Here is a 16,318-nt window from a genome sequence, read left to right as displayed (position 1 = left end):
GACCAATTGAAAATTGTAAGGGTATTAGACTTCTCTAACAAAGATCACAAGAATCTTTTATAACAAAGTGTCAGGCAACTTAAATATTGGGGTTGCCATCTGCTCCTCCTATAATCAAAGAACAGTAGTTCTAAAATTCCACTACTAGGTTTCCAGAAGCATTTAGAACAGAATTTAGGCTTTGGCCATAGGGATACAGACTGTGTATAAAATTGGCGGAGGAGATGACATAACATTGTTGTCATTTCTGTAATTCTTCTGCAGATGGTATGTTTAGTAAATCAAGATCAGGTCCAGAGTTCAGCTGATTAATTTTGTAGGTGTACTTTGCTATAAACAGTTTAAAATTGAACATTTCCTTGGAAGTATAGAATAAGTGATTTGGATTTTTTGGTCCTTAATGTGTGCGTGTGAGTTCCTTAAGTTATCAAAATTATATCAGTATCAGTTTTAAAAACAACAAATATCTGCCTAGAGGGTCTCATATTTTGTAAAGTTTATTTATTTCAGTAATTGGTTTTCTGTTTTTGCAAGTGTCTATTCTTTTAAACCCAGTAGATTTTTGAAGTTTCCATTTTCACTTTAAGCTGCCAACAATGTGTTTTTGTTTTCTTTTGTTTCACAAGACATTGTGAAAGTATTTTTTTATAATGGTTTCCCTATATTTTAAAATAAAGTTATACACTGGTGCTGAAGTTCCATTCCTTTTCTTTGGGATAAATGAATCATAATAAAACACCACCGTAAGCTGCTGTTCTGTCAATGTATCGGGGTCTTATTTTGAAAGGACCACTTCTCTGAAGTGAGAGGATAGCTCAGTCTTCATGACCATTTGATCCTTGGTGCCTCTGTCAACAAGGGTGTCATAAGGGGTGGTTTTTGTTATGTGACTGTCTAACTATATTAGGAACTGGATGGAGATCATAGCTATCAAATAGTAACCACTTCCAATTATTACTGGCTTTGGCTGGACTCAGAGGATTAACCCAGAGTTGAAAACCGTTCAGACCTATTACCAGCCTTTCATTACACCAGTCTGTCAATTTCTAACTTTCATTTTTTATAATAGCCATCAAAAACTTATCAATTTTTTTTAGCAAAAATTTCCCATCACAATGCAGTTATATCCATTTGTTGCTGAGCTGCTCTTGAGTTGTGGATGTCTGGCAAATACTTCTTTTAAAAAACTAAGCATTTAAAAAAAGACCCACACAAAACAGATGCTTTATATAAACTTTGCAAATAGGATACAAAGGAAGAATTAAGCTACATTTTATTTGCATGAAGTACTAATTTTAAAAATATTTGCAAAACAGAACTTGCAAAAATACTCAGTTTCTTTACTGTAGTCACATTCCTGTTGCAGCATGTTGTGGTCAGATTCTGATATTACATCAATCCAGTTGTAATAGATACATAGTTAAGCAGTTTATTTTGGGATCTAAAACTGCTCTAAGAATAGAGTAGCTCTTCTTTCAACGGGAAAGGAAAGATAAATTCAAACATGAAACCAAAAAAGGAAAAATGGAGAAAAGCAGATAGGAGAAAACATATAAGTAAGAAACATGAGGGGAGAAAACATGGTAGGGGTGAAGGCAGTGGGGAAGTGCATGAAGGGATGGCTGTTACTTATGAATTCTGTAAGCAAACTACACAGTATGGTGACAAACATGATATATCAGACTGGAAATTTGAAGCCTTAAATTTTAGGCTACCAAAACAGACTTGAGTTTTATGGTAAATGATTTTCCTTACAAACAAGTCTGAAGCTTTAACTTCAAAGGATGTTTATCTGTCTCACGAAGTTTCTTCATTTTGACAAAACATTATCAGGGGCTGTAAAAGCAATATTTCCTTTAATTCTCAAATGTAAAAAATATAAAAATCTGTTTTCAAAGTGCTTTAATGTCTAGTCTCAGAAGGGCGATTTTAAGTGATCATCTTAGTGTAAAGACAGTACTAGTAACAAGTTGAGTGTTTGGTTTTTTTCCTCTGATGGTAATTTGCAGAGAGACACTTCTAATCATTAAAATTAGAGATGGAAAAGTTTTTCTGGATCATCCATTCCATTTTCTTGCTGGAGCAGGGTACAGGCCCCATTTCAGCAGAGCACTTAAGTTCACACCTAATTTTTAAGCAAGTGATTGAGTCCTGTTTGAATTCTTTGGAACTAAGCACATACTCAAAGTTAAGCATACGTTTAAGGTTTGGGTGTTTTTTTGCTGAATTGGGACCATAGTCAGATATGCTTGTAATTGTTAAATAGCAGCACTTTAAAAGGTTTTTAACAGTTTTTAAAATGTTTTAATTGTTTTACTGCACAAATGAACAGAAGCATCATAAAGTACCGGATGAGGGAGTATCCACAATAACTGTGGAACGCTAGTCGTTGTATAACATGGATATTAAATAAGCATATGCTCTGTATTTGTAAAGTTAGCCCATCAAGTTATTGTGGATACTCCCTCATCAGGTACTTATTATGTCTGTTCATTTTCTTCCTATGTAGCAGCTGACATACCTATTAAATGACTAGTTAAAACTTGCCTGCAGTGATGTTGTAGCTGTGTTGGTCCCAGGATATTAGAGAGACAAGATGAGTGATGAAATAACTTTTATTGGACCAGCTGGTCTCTTTCAATATGCACTAACTGCTTATGCTAAACAATCTGATCCACTTTGCATTTTGCTGCTGGGAGTTCCTTTCCCAGACCTGAGGAAGAGTTCTGTGTGGCCCAAAAGCTTGTCTTTCTCACCAACAGATGGTCCAATAAAAGATATTACTTCACTCTCCTTGTTTCTCTAGTTTAGGGGCCCCCAAACTGTGGGGTGTGCCCCCTGGGAGGCACAGAGGAACTTGTGGGGGGCGCGGCAGGGCCCAGGTCAGCCCTGATGAGGAGAAGGCAGGGAAAGCTGCTCACACCCAGCTCCACTCTCCGGCCTCTGGCTCTGTTCTCAGACCCCCAATCTCTAGTTCTTCTTCCGGGCACCAACTGTGGTCCCCAGCTCAGACTGTGGCTCCACTCCCCATGCACGGTCCTCGGCTCTGCTTTCTGCTCCACTCCCAGGTCAGTCCTGTCCTCATTCCCTCTCCGCCCCCATCCCAAGTTTTGTTTCCAGCTCTGCCTTCAGTCCAAGCTCCTCTGTTGAGCCAACTGTGCAGTAATGGAGGGAGGGTGCAGACAGATTTCATTACTGGTGGGGCGGGGTGGAGCGTCTGGAAAAGTTTGTGAACCACTGCTATACTTAAAACTTTACATTGGAGGACATATAAGTGAGCTACCTTGAAATGGATCCCTTGTTCCATTAGTTCAGTGAACAGAGCATTAACTTTATATGGAGAACTATGGTAACAGTATTTCATGATTTTCTAAAATAATTTTAATTAATTTTGAGTACTTACAATACATATGCCATCTCCACCCTGTTATTTTGTAAAAATAAATAAATAAATAAATAAAAAAAATCTAAATTAGTTCCCTCCTGTTGGTAGCTTGTTTATATCTTTTTGAACTGCAAACTTATTAGGACTGGTTCTCTCTCTAATTTTTGGGTCATGTATGCCACTGAATACATTGTGATTAACAAATAGCACAAGAATTAATATAACACTACTATGTAAAATTGTGAGTGCTGTGTAATAAAAGTATTTAATCCCTTGCTTTCTAAAATTAGTGCTTTTTCTTTTAAGGTATTATGAAAACTTCTGACAAATATTTCTTTGAGAGAAAGACTAACTTGTGGTCAATAAACTTCTGTTTACTGAAGGGATTGTTATTCATCATGATGTCATTCTTACTCTTAATACTATTAACACAGACTACTAATACCAGAAAAATATATAATGTAAACTCCAGCCCAGTTTGTGTAATACAGCATAGTCCAACAGGATAAGATAAGTGATGTTATTCTGGAAGCGAATCTGATTTAGCATCACTGGCACTAGCTAAATCAAAAGCAGCAGCAAAGACCAAACTGGCATTGCCTGTTAAGGCCTTAGTAGCCTTGGTGATGACATTGAAAGCACCCACCTCAGTGCTTGCTCCTACTCATTTAGCACCATTACTCTTGGCACCAACTCTGGACCTATCCTCTGGTGCTAACACATCTGTCTTGTCACCAAAGGTCCATGTAGATACTTATCAGGGTCAAAGAGAGAAGAGGAAGCAAATCTCACAAGCAGGACGTAAGAAAAAGAAGCACCATGCTTTTCCTCCTTTCTACACTTTGACCATGAGGGCTTCTAACTCTCAAATAGCTCTGCTGTCACCTCTTTTCCAAGCTCTTCCAAAGGTGTATGTCAGCACTCATTAACCTGGACTTCTCATCAGTTTGGATCTCTCTAGTACCTTCTCTCTCTCCATGCCTGAGTGATTTCACTCTGAGAGCTATTAGCCACCCCACCTCATGCTTTTCCACTGCTTGACTCCATGCCTGTTTTGATTTCTCTGGTCTTGATCTGGAACCTCCCTGGGTTACCTTTAGAGATGAGCCTGGAGGATTCCTGACTCAACCTCAAGATCCCAGTGCACTCCCTTTGCCTCAAAGCCAGACACTGTGGATGGACCATATTCAGGGCCCTCTTCAGCTCCTCATGTGACTCTACATATGGGACTCTGTGAAACCCCCACTGGAGGCCAGCTCCAGCACTGACCTGAGCATGAGCATAAGCAATGTTCCCTCTAATTTTTTTCAATCCATGTGCAGAATGAATTTTGTTATGTACACCAAATTATCGAGGTAATGTGTGGATGTGTACTACCAGTAGAAACAAAAAACCTAGATATAGTATATATTTTTAAAAGTTACTATAGGGCTAATTACTTCAGCCAGGACAGGTTAGGCATTTTAGAACTCACTCCTCAAAGAATTCAATTTAAATGCAACAGAGAAATAAAAATTATGACATGCATAGACCAGTCAAAAAACTCAAACAGCACTTTGAAAGAATTAAATTACAGAGAATATATGTGCATTACAGGAAGTGTCAAGAACTAACAACCACAACAGTAATACAGGTTGGTGTTGGGAGGTGAGTGTGTGTGTGTGTGTGTGTGAGAGAGAGAGAGAGAGAGACGTGTTGCCCCTTTAAGTACGTTCACAGCCTGGTAGGACTCCCTAGTGGACTATAGTGGCCCTGGGGCATCCTTCAGGTAATCAATATTGCTAACTCTCATGCTATATAGTGCTTTTCTTTGAAGCCCCAGTGTGTATACATGGGCACACCAGGAAGATATTGAGGAAGAAGTGTATATATTCATCATCCACTTGAATTCTGGGAGAAGTGGAGCGGCTTCTTCCCATTCTGAGTTATAGTCATGGAACTAAAACTTGAAGTATTCCTATGCCCAAAGTGTAGAGTCCTGGCTGACAACTCTGACATGGAGCTGCACACCGATAGAGAGTTCAGGCCATTGCCCTAGTCCCAGACAACATGGATCCAGGGTGGGAGAACATATCTCCCAGACCACAGTACTCACTGAAAGGGGCTCTCTTTTAATTCTTCTTCTACAGAGGACCCAGCTCTCTCTCTCTCTCCATCACAGGCAGCTCTATGGAGGTTACTGTCATTCTGCTGTTTACACATCAGTTTACAATGATATGACTCTATATTCACAATGGAAAAAGATAGAAACTCAGGGATTGTTTTTAATATAAGTACAGAATTTCAGGTGATGGCAAAATGCAGGCCAAATGGTGGAGCCTCACTAAAATCCTGAGCGTTACTGTTTCTTTTCAGCCCTATGATTTGCTGCTGTACTTTGCCCTTTAAAGTAGATCAGCACTCAAAGCAGACGCAGAAGCAGCAGCCACCAGCAAGCTCCCTTGTCCCACTCGTGAGCCCTGTCATGCCCCCTCCCCCCAGCACTGCAGAGATGTGGTACAAGGGTGGGGAGAGTGGGACACACTGACATCAGTGATTTCCCCCCTTTCCCCTGCTCTGCATAACAAGCAGGAGGCTCCCAGGAGCAGCTCCAAGGAAGAAGGCAGGAGCACCATGGCAGTACTCAGAGGGAGACCTGAAGTGTGCGTCACTTGATAGCTTGCTGGGTGGCTGTCGGGCCGCACAGTTTAGAGGGAGCATGAGCACTCCTTCTGCAACTGCACCTTCTACTGTGATCAACAAAAACAAAGCCACCATGAGGCTCTATCACAGCATTACGCCTAAAGAAGCCTTCTGTTTCCACATCTCAATGTATTTGCCTGCCTGTATTCTTCCTCAGCCCTTATTGCTATCCAGAAGAAACTCTTCTTCATAACTTAGAGGGTGCTCTTTTTACCTGTAAAAGACCAGTAGGTAATTTGTTGCTGATCTCCCAGAGATTACTTACCAGTAACTTCTGTTCATCGAGAGTCACCTTTGTGCATTCACTTTGCCTGTCCACCTTCTGCTTTACCTCAGAGTTCTATGTAGCCTTGGAACTCTGCAGTTAGGGAGAATAACTGAGGCTGTTTGGGGAAGGGAGATGCGCTCTCTTTAATAGGCAATGATGTTGCCGATGCACATGATGTCTTATGCACCCCCAAAAGAGACATGGCTTTTCAAGATAGTTTTACAGTTTGTCATATCCCATAATTGTGAATCTATAAGAACAGTTACTTGTAAGTAACCTCTCTTTACATTTTGAATGTTCAGAGCCAAAATTTAGAATATGGTAACAGTATTCAAATATAAGAACTCATCTTTTTTTTTTTTTTTTCCCAGTAACAAGTTACAAAAGTTCCCTGGAGAATAGACTATTTGACTAGTCTTGTTTATGCATGCTATTTCCTTCATTAATTTGCCACATCAGCATTTACCTGTTAAGTTTCCATGTCATTGCCTGCTGTGATGCCTTCCAAAACTGCATCCTCAGGGTAGTCAACATATAAATAAATCCCCTGATAAGTTACACCTTTGCTGAGATCAGTAAAAGCATAATCAAAACCCAAAATGTAGACACTTTGTGCTATCAATAAAAGGTCTGTCTTTTCACCAGGTAGGAAGAAATCTCACAGAAGTCATTTTAAATTATATCTCCAACATATCTTGTCATACTCAATTCATTTTCTGTTACAAACTGAGGTGCAGGCAAGCAAACTGTAAATAGAGATTTCTGGTCCTCAGTAATTCTCTTAACAGTAGCAGGATAATTGTAGATTTGGATTCTGGTAGCCATTTCCACATGAATTCCTCCCACCCAATACTATGAGTGAGTTCTGGTAACCTTGGGATGGGGACGATCTTCGTTCTTTACTTTGTTTTCCTTACCCAAACCAGCCATTGCAGTACTCTAATAATCTATTTTGATTTCCAAATCAGAATTTTGCACTTTGTGTAGTTGTAAAATTGAGCGCAACTTTTAAAATGTATTTATTGCAGATACCGCTTCTCTTAATGATCCAGATTTTGGATGATTACTCATTATATTTTGTTATATCAGTAACATTTATTTCTTTTTAGGTCAGATCTGGGTCAGGATTCAAAGTTGGCAAAGTGGCAGCTACTGACATAATATTGTGAGAGTATATGAAAACTGAGAATTGTGATGATTAGCAGTTTGTTCTAACCCTTTGGCATCATTAAGTTTAATGAAAAAGTCATTTTGTCCTAAAATTAAGTTTTCAACCAGATGAAAATGCATTGTGTACAAGATTTCAGATAATATCACAGTATTAACTTACCCCCACATGTCCTGTGGATTTCCTGGGGATATGTCTGCCCTTCCCATTGTCCCTTCCTCACCATTCTGCTCCACCTAAGAATCTTGCACCTCTCTCTGCACCTGCACGGAGGGAATGATGGTGTGAACTCCTCTTTTCGTGCCTCCTCAAGCAGAGAGCCACTGAATTTCAGTTTCTTCTAATGATTGGGCTATAGGGTGTATATAGCCCTAAATTGTAGAACAGTGACTCAGGTTCCTTACTGAAACTTCACACACATGCCCTTGCCCACTGTATTGATTTTCCTTGAGCTTAGAACCTTGAAACCCATTTGCTTTTAGACCAAAATCTCTTACTTTGTATTAGTAGTTTTTGATTTAAAAATGACAAACTACATACAAGACAATATTTTGTCATTTTTAATGAAAAGTTATTACTCACATTTATCTGTTATTGTTCACCTTACAAGAAACCCAAGATGTGTAAGTAGTTAGTTGTAATGACTCTGTAGGATCAATTTAATAGTCCTCTCCACATGACCGAGAAAAACTGGGTTAGCTGTCTGGCTTTTCATAGTGTTATTACATTTCAAAGAGCAAACACGAAGGGAATATGTGGCATTAGTTTGGATTCCAATGCCCAAATACACTTAAAAGCAAGAGACAACTAACCAGCCAGACTTTCTGAAGAAGAAATATTTACTCAGTTGCAGAAATACCATGATTTTTCATGTTCACTGAAATGTGCTGTTTAAGACACAATATTTTGGGTATTACTTAAATAGCTCTTGATCAAACAAAATGGCAGAAGGAAGCTAAACGACTATCTCAAACATGAAAGAAAAATTGAAATAATGTATTTTTAGCTTGGAGCAAAGAGGAGGTGTGCTTGAATAGCCTTAATGTCTTAATGTGTAACAATGTAAATTTGAATAAATTGCCTCGGGAGGTTGTGGAATCTCCATCTCTGGAGATATTTAAGAGTAGGTTAGATAAATGTCTATCAGGGATAGTCTAGGCAGTATTTGATCCTACCATGAGGGCAGGGGACTGGACTCGATGACCTCTCGAGGTCTCTTCCAGTCCTAGAGTCTTGTGAATCTATGCTATGGGAAAAAAGGAGATGCATACTGTGTCAGGCCAATGGTTCACATATTTTGGGATCTTTTCTCCAGCAAGAGCCAATACCAAATTCTTTAAAGGATCTATAAATCGCCCATAATGGAAAATTTTGTAATATGCCTATTATGGAAGTTTCTTCTTAATCCTAGGTAGTTTAGGGTTACTTATCTGAATTGTTCATGGTTATGAACTTGATTGTATTAATTTTTATCCTACCTAGAAGAACTGTGGATATTCTCATCCATATATATCTCTAATATTTTTTTAATCCTACTAACCTATTTGCTTCAAATAGTGTCAATGGATTCCAGAGGATGATAATGTTTTGGGTTAGAAAATCATGGGCTTTTATCAGTTTTAAGTTTGCCTTAATTTCAAAGGATATTCTCTTGGTCTTGTATCATCAAGGGAGAGCAATAGAAGCACCTGATTGACCTTCTTGCTAGCTTTTATTATTTTATATAATTCTAAAATGTACCAGTCATTCCTGTTCTCTTTACACTAAATAGTCCTAATAACATTTCTTCTCATGTTGAAATCTTTCTAAGCCTTTAATATATTTTATTATCCTTCTCTGGGCCTTTTCTATTTGCTGTATCCTTTTTCAGATGGGGTCACCAAAACTGAACACAGAATTCAAAGTGAGCACTCTATTCAAGGTGAGGGAATACCACCAGTTTTTATGTAAAGCATAATTTCAGTTTTATTCTCTTATCTTTTTCTTAATACATGCTAATATCTTGTTTGCATTTTAAATTCTTGCTGCTCTTTTGAGCAGATACTTTTATTGAAGTGTCCACAAAGAAGTCTAGGTTTTTTCCTTGGGAAGTTAGTTTATTTAGAAACCATCAGTGTGTATGAGTAATCCAAGTTATTTCTTGCAGTATGCATTATTGTGCATTTATCTACAGTGTGTAGCCTGCTATCATGTTGCTAAATAGCCTAGCTTTGTTAGGTCGTTCTTAAGTTCCTCATAGTCCTCTTTAGACTTCAAAGATTTTGCATCATCTATAGACTTTGCCACCATGCAGTTCACTCCCTTTCAAATCATTTGGAATGTGTTCTGTGTTGAATACGGATCACTTTATTGCTGCTGTTTTTAATCTCTTAACCATTTTTTGAGCCATAGTTTTACATTTTACCCTGTGAAATCTTAGTTTGATTAAATGCTTTTAGAAATTCCAAGTAAATGTATATTGTGACAGACCCAAACCAGTGGGGTACAGGAGTCTGGTAGAGGGCAAATATACTGGTCACTGGATGAGTAGTTTTCTGTTCCCTGATTGACCAGAGCAGGGGCTGCACTAGAGTAATCAGGAACCTGCTTGAACCAGTTAAGACAGACAGGCTGATTAGAACACTGCAGCCAATTAAGGCAGGCTAATCAGGACACCTGTGTTTAAAAAGGAGCTCACTACAGTCAGGGAAGGAGGAGCCAGAGGAGAGGAAGTGCGCGTGAGGAGCTGGGAACAAGAGGCACAAGGAGCTGAGAGTGAGAGGGGGTGCTTCTGGAGGACTAAGGAGTACAAGCATTATCAGACATCAGGAGGAAGGTCCTGTGGTGTGGATAAAGAAGGTGTTTGGAGGAGGCCATGGGGAAGTAGCCCAGGGAGTTGTAGCTGTCATGCAGCTGTTAAAAGAGGCACTATAGATAGCTGCAATCCACAGGGCCTTGGGCTGGAACCCGGAGTAGAGGGCAGGCCTGGATTCCCCACAAACCTCCCAACTCCTGATCAGACACAGGAGGAGTTGATCCAGACTGTGGGGAATATAACTGAGGTGAGCAAATCTGCCAATAAGCGCAGAACCCACCAAGGTAGAGGAGGAACTTTGTCACAATATCCAAAATTAAATCTAATCTCATAAATTTAAATATCTAAAATATATTAAGAGGATCAGGAATTTATCTAAGCAAACATAAAAAATATTTTAAAAAGTGTAAATCCCTCAAATGATATCTGTTGAAAAGAACAAACTGTGGCAGGTAGAACATAATGCAGTGCCTCTCACAGACTTCACATTTGCTTGTTTCTGGGAATGGTGCCACATTCTGGGCAGCAGTCCTCCAGCTTTGTGCTGGAAACCATGGTGAGAATCTTGTGAGGGTTCATCAGGCAGATAAACACAATCCCATATGGACTAACACACAGTACATCCACATGGGAGAACAATTTTCACATTATGATTGCAGGTTTTATTTCCCCCGGAAACATTATCATGGAAACCTGTGGTAACCTACTTGTGCTAAGAAAATAGTGTTTGCAATCTAAGGGGTCACTAAAATACTGAAGATGGACATTCTATCCTGAACAGCTTTATTTAAAAAGTAACAAAAAAACTGAAAATATAAAACTGTAACAAAGGATGGATAAACAAAGATATGAGAGGATGCATGATGTAGATCAGGTCTGCACAACTCGTAAAGCAGCGAGGGCCACATTACTCCAAAGAAAACAGCTGAGGGCCGAACCCCCCCGGGCCCATGGAAACACCCCACCCCAGCACCGCCCAGCCCTGCAGAAACAAACCCTCCTTCCCTGGCGCCACCCCACCAAAACAGCTTAGGGCCAAAAAGGAAGGTTGGAGGTGACCTTAATTTTAAATCAACCAGGGTCTCCCAGCTGAAGAGGTGGCTGGGAGCCCTCAGGGTCAAATTAAAGGGCCTGGGGCTCCGGAGGCTGGAGGAACCCGGAGCTTTGCGGGGCTGGGGCAGGGATTTAAAGGGCTCAGAGCTCCTGCCACTGAGGGGAGCCCGATCCCTTTAAATCCCAGCCCCAGCCCATCCGCTGGAGCCGCGGCCGGGATTCAAAAGGCTCTGGGCTGCCCGTCGCGGCGGGGAGCCCTGAGCCCTTTAAATCTCAGCCGTGGCCAGGAATCTCTGCAAGCAGCCCAGAGCCCTTTGAATCCCGACCACGGCTGAGATTTAAAGGGCTCAGAGCTCCCCACGGCTGCGGGCAGCCCAGAGCCTTTGAATCCCATCCGTGGCTGGCAGGGCTGGCTTTAGGAAGTGCGGGGCCCAATTCGAACATTTTCAGCCGGGCCCTGGCAGGGATGACTGAAAAAAAAAATGTAAAAAAAAAAAACCTTTCATTTCTTAGCAACTAGTTCCCTATAAGAAGTTCTGCCACAGTATGTATTTTTTGTACCAATAGGGTTACCATACATCCATATTTTCCTCCCGGATAGCGATTTAAGAACCAAAAAGCCTGACATGTCTGGGAAAATACAGAAGTATGTTAACCCTACCTAAAGTTCTTTTTTAAAAAGATGGGTCTGAACTAGAAATAAGCTCCGTCACTCCCTGAGGGTATGCTAGGGTGCACATGTGTGGGTCCCAGCTGCTCCCTGCCCACCTCATTGAAGCAGGTGTGCAGGGTTACTTCCCTGGGAACTGCAGGGCACCAGTGGACTTGGGGCTGGCTGGAGGTGGGGTGGAGAGGGGGCTGGAGGCAAGGTCTGGCTGCAGGCTGGGCAAGGGGTGTGGGGCAGTCTGGAGACGGGGTGTGGGTTGGGCTGGCTGGCTTCAGGCAGGGCCACAGGAGGGGTGCGGCATGGGTTTGCAGGGCTGGAGACAAAGGAGTGCGGGACTGGCTGGCTTCAGGCAAGGGAGTGCGGCAGGGATTGGCTGGACACAGGGCAGGGGGTGCAGGGCTGGTGCAGGCAGGGTAGGCAGTGCGGCAGGGGCTGGCTGGAGACAGGGCAGGGGGTGCAGGGCTGGCTGGAGACAGGAGCTGGTGCAGGGTGGGAGGCAAGGCAGGAGGTGTGGGGCTGGCTGGAGACGGGCTGATGCGAGGCTGGCTGCGGGCAGCGGGTGCAGGGCTGGCTGCAGAAAGTAACTGGTGCAGGCAGAGCAGAGGGTGCGGGGCTGGTGCGGTCAGGGGGTGCAGCAGAGGTTGGCTGCGGACAGCTGGTGCAGGTACAGGGGGTACAGCCCATCCTGTTTGGTGAGTGCCCCCTCCTCCTCCTCCTTCTCCCTCCCCCACCAGGGTAGCAGCAGCAGCCTGGGGCTCAGGGGCTATTTAAAGGGCCTGGGGCTCCCCTGCTTCCACTGCCCCAGCCCTGTAAATAGCTGCGGGAGCCGTGGGAAAGTGGTGTGGCTTTGGCAGCTATTTAAAGGACCAGGGTGGCAGAGGCAGCTGGAGTCCTGGCCCTAAATAGTCCCCGAGCCCCCCGCGACCCCAGGCCTCTGGGGATATTTAAAGAGCCTGGGGATCCCCTTCTTCTACCGCCCCAGCCCTTTAAATAGCCACGGGAACCCTGGGGAAGCGGTGGGGCTCCAGTGGCTATTTAAAGGACTGGGGCGGTAAAAGCAACGGGAGCCCCGGACTTTTTAAATAGCCCCCAGAGCCCCACAGCCCTACCCCAGGGCTCCAGCAGTGGTGCTCTGGTAGCAATTTAAAGGGCCTGGGGCTCCAGCCCCTGCTGGGAGACCCAGACCTTTTAAATTGCCCCCTGGGGTAGCTGGGCCACCCCAGTACTGGGGCTTGGGCGTGAGGCCCTCTTAGGGGCGGGGCCCGATTCAGGGGAATTGGTTGAATTGGCTTAAAGTCGGTCCTGGGGACTGGGATTTAAAGGGCTCTGGACTCCCTGCCACTGGGGGCAGCCCAGAGCCCTATGAATTCCGGTCGGGGCTGAGATTTAAAGGGCTCTGGGCTCCCTGCGGCTGCGGGCAGCTCAGAGCCTTTTGAATCCTTGCTGCGGCTGGGATTTAAAGGGCTCGTTGAAGTGCTTTCTGGAAGCAGTTAAGTCTCCTTTCCTGTGGGATTGAATCTTACCCTAATTAAACCATTGTTTGCCATTATGCAAGTCCCTTCCCTTTGCCCAAGTGGGGCAAAGAATCAAGTGCTTCTGAGGATGACAGGGTCAAGTAATCTGTATCCCTTGAGAAAGGGGGTCACCTCTTTTGCTTTGGGATCTGGTCTCTGGCCTGGAATATTTGCCGAAGTCTTCCAAACATAGTTTAGAGAGTCTGAAGTCCCTTGTGTCAAAAATACTGACTGGTGCTTGCAGAGGATGACCTTCATTCTGCTGGAGCTCCCATGATCAACTCTTACTAATTTTTTTGCTGCCTCTAATCTGCCTTTTATTCTTCACCCTCTAATCCACCCAGGGAAAGAGCCCTGTCTTTGGAGTAATTTGAGTGTCTCTAGTGACCATTAGCTAGATTCTAGTGGCTGCTCTTTGACAAGCTGTATGTTCTTGTTGCAATTGTAAATACAGCCCAAAACAGGCTTCCAATCAGAACCAAAACCACCCGCAAAGATTTCTGAAATCAAATCGGATGTATTTACACAAGTTCCTTTGATTCAGCAGGGAAAGATGTGCATAGCTCACAAAAAAAGTATAAACCCGCAACAACAATGGGAATTTGCAGAGTTAAGAGGGGACTTAAAAAGCAACTAGTCAGAAATACAAAATCAAACAAACAAGATATTATTTAAGTTAATGAGAAGGAGGAGGCAATTAAGAAATAAAAGGAGCTGTAATGGGCCAGTGGCCCTTCACTAAGTATCAGGGTCTAACTGGCCCGTGATGACCTTGTGGAGAGTACCTGGGAGCAATGAGGTGCTCCAGCTGGCTATCCTTTAGCCAATTAGAAATGGAACAGCTGAGCTAGGAGGAGATTGGGAGAACAGTATAAAGAGGAAGTTGCCCAGGGGAGGGGGAAACTCTCTCTAGAGAAACCCTGCAGCTCTTGCAGGCTGGAGAACCCCACAGGAGGTGGAGTAGGTTTCTGTGGGGACAAGCCCTGAATAATGGCTTAGGGCTCTTACTGTCACATCTAAGAGAACTGTCAGAGTCCCTGGGAAAGGGAGACTCTGGCAAGCTCCTGAGGCGTATGGTTTGAATCTGGCTCTTGGGAAGAGAGTAGAAAGATGAAGGGTGTGCTGGCAAAGAGGGAGGGACACTGGAGAGGGAGCAAGTAACTAAGACTTTCTCCAAGGAAGAATAGCAGAACAAGAGACTGAACTCTATCATGGATGGGGACAGAGCAACTGAGTATGGAAAGCAAGAAGTGCTCCTAGCAATTTATTGATAGTAGTGAGGAGGAGAAGACGACAATTTTAGTGGGGAGGAAACTGAATTCTGGGATTATTTCTTTGTTAGTTTATTGGTTATTAATAAATAAAGGCACTCCCTAAACAAGGGATTGATGAAGGTAAAGTCTGACTTGGGACCGATTTATATAATCAGGAGGGGAAACTGAGGTATGGCTGAGGGCGTGGACTTATGATAGGAGCAATCGAAGAGGATAAGGACAATGTAAATAACTTAAATAACTTTTTGATGTCTTAACCAGGGTACAGTAGGAGGTATGGAGCTAGACTTTGCAAAGATCAGGCATTATCACAGGTCAAAATGTTCAAAGAATGAGTACTGGAACACATGATCAATAATTTCAAATTGCAGAAAATCATCAGGAGTGGATGGCATTCATATAAGAATTTGGAAGGTGCTTAAGAATGAAGTGGGAATAGAATAGCTGAGTTACCAATAAAATATAAGCTATCATGAAAATTCACTACTAAATTGGAAGGTAGTTGGTGTTGTATTTGAGTTTTCCTCATAAGTGTCATATTCTAGGTCTTGCTTATAGGTGTCGTCATCCTTTCATTTTAGGCAGAAAATGCCCTCCTCCCCTCTCCCACCTCCACATCATGCCATTTTGATAAAGGGCAGCCAGGATCTTTATAGTGAAGATGTACTGTTTCTTCTTTCCAACATTTGGGGAGAGAAAAGGAAAGAGTAAATAGGAAGCTCACAATTTTCTATACATCTAGCAATGGCCAATATCAAGGATGTGTGCCAGGATATAGCACTCTAGTAAGAAGCCTAATATTCCCCTGTGTCCAAGGGCCTATATTGAAGAACAGAGTGCAGAGAGGTAACTAACTAACTGTGGTATGCACTGGAGTATGTATCTTTGGCTACGTCTACACTACCCGCCGTATCGGCAGGTTACAATCGATTGCTCGGGGATCGATATATCGCGTCTCATCTAGATGTGATATATCGATCCCCGACCGCGCTTATATCGATTCCAGAACTTCACCAACCCCAACGGAGTTCCGGAATCGACAGGGGGAGCCGCGGACATCGATCCCGCACGGTGAGGACGGGTGAGTAATCCGATCTTAGATATTCGACTTCAGGTACGTTATTCACGTAGCTGAAGTTGCGTATCTAAGATCGATTTTTCCCCGTAGTGTAGACCAGCCCTTTGTTGCTGAATTTTACCTTCTGTCGGTGGATGGTAATTTCTTGGTCCTAAGGTGTAGATGTGTTAGGGAGTATTTTTGCTTAGCAGATTTTCACCCATCTGAAAGGTAGTGACTATATTCAGCTGATTAAAATACTTGGAATTCTAAGTATTCTAAGGCACGGGGAAACAATAACATAGAGTGGACAAAAGAGACTGTCTCTGGCAGTGAAAGGTGCCTTAAGTGTGAATCGGAATCTGTCCCTTAATCTGTACTCAATTATTGATTGAAGTGAAAAAAAAAAAATCACTGTGACCCAACTGTTCATGACTCAGGCAGAATTTTTTATAA

At 42.7% G+C, this 16,318-nt stretch overlaps 1 protein-coding gene across 11 annotated transcripts in view; it reads left to right on the top strand.

Annotated features, from left to right (window-relative positions):
- The window catches only part of HIPK3 (homeodomain interacting protein kinase 3), a 148,405-nt gene that overhangs the window by 86,276 nt on the left and 45,811 nt on the right, over window positions 1-16,318 (top strand). Inside the window, exon 1 of one of the 11 annotated variants that reach the window (XM_032769837.2) lies at window positions 9,374-9,424. The exons of the other annotated variants lie outside the window; for them this stretch is intronic. The gene's annotated coding sequence lies outside the window, so the exon portion shown is untranslated. Of the gene's footprint in view, window positions 1-9,373; window positions 9,425-16,318 lie in introns of those variants that run through there. 11 annotated transcript variants of the gene reach the window in all.

The sequence above is a fragment of the Chelonoidis abingdonii genome, chromosome 4, assembly GCF_003597395.2.
Source record: "Chelonoidis abingdonii isolate Lonesome George chromosome 4, CheloAbing_2.0, whole genome shotgun sequence".
Taxonomy (NCBI): domain Eukaryota; kingdom Metazoa; phylum Chordata; order Testudines; family Testudinidae; genus Chelonoidis; species Chelonoidis abingdonii.
Note: the sequence above shows the minus strand (reverse complement) of the source record. Positions and strands in the feature narration are given on the sequence as shown.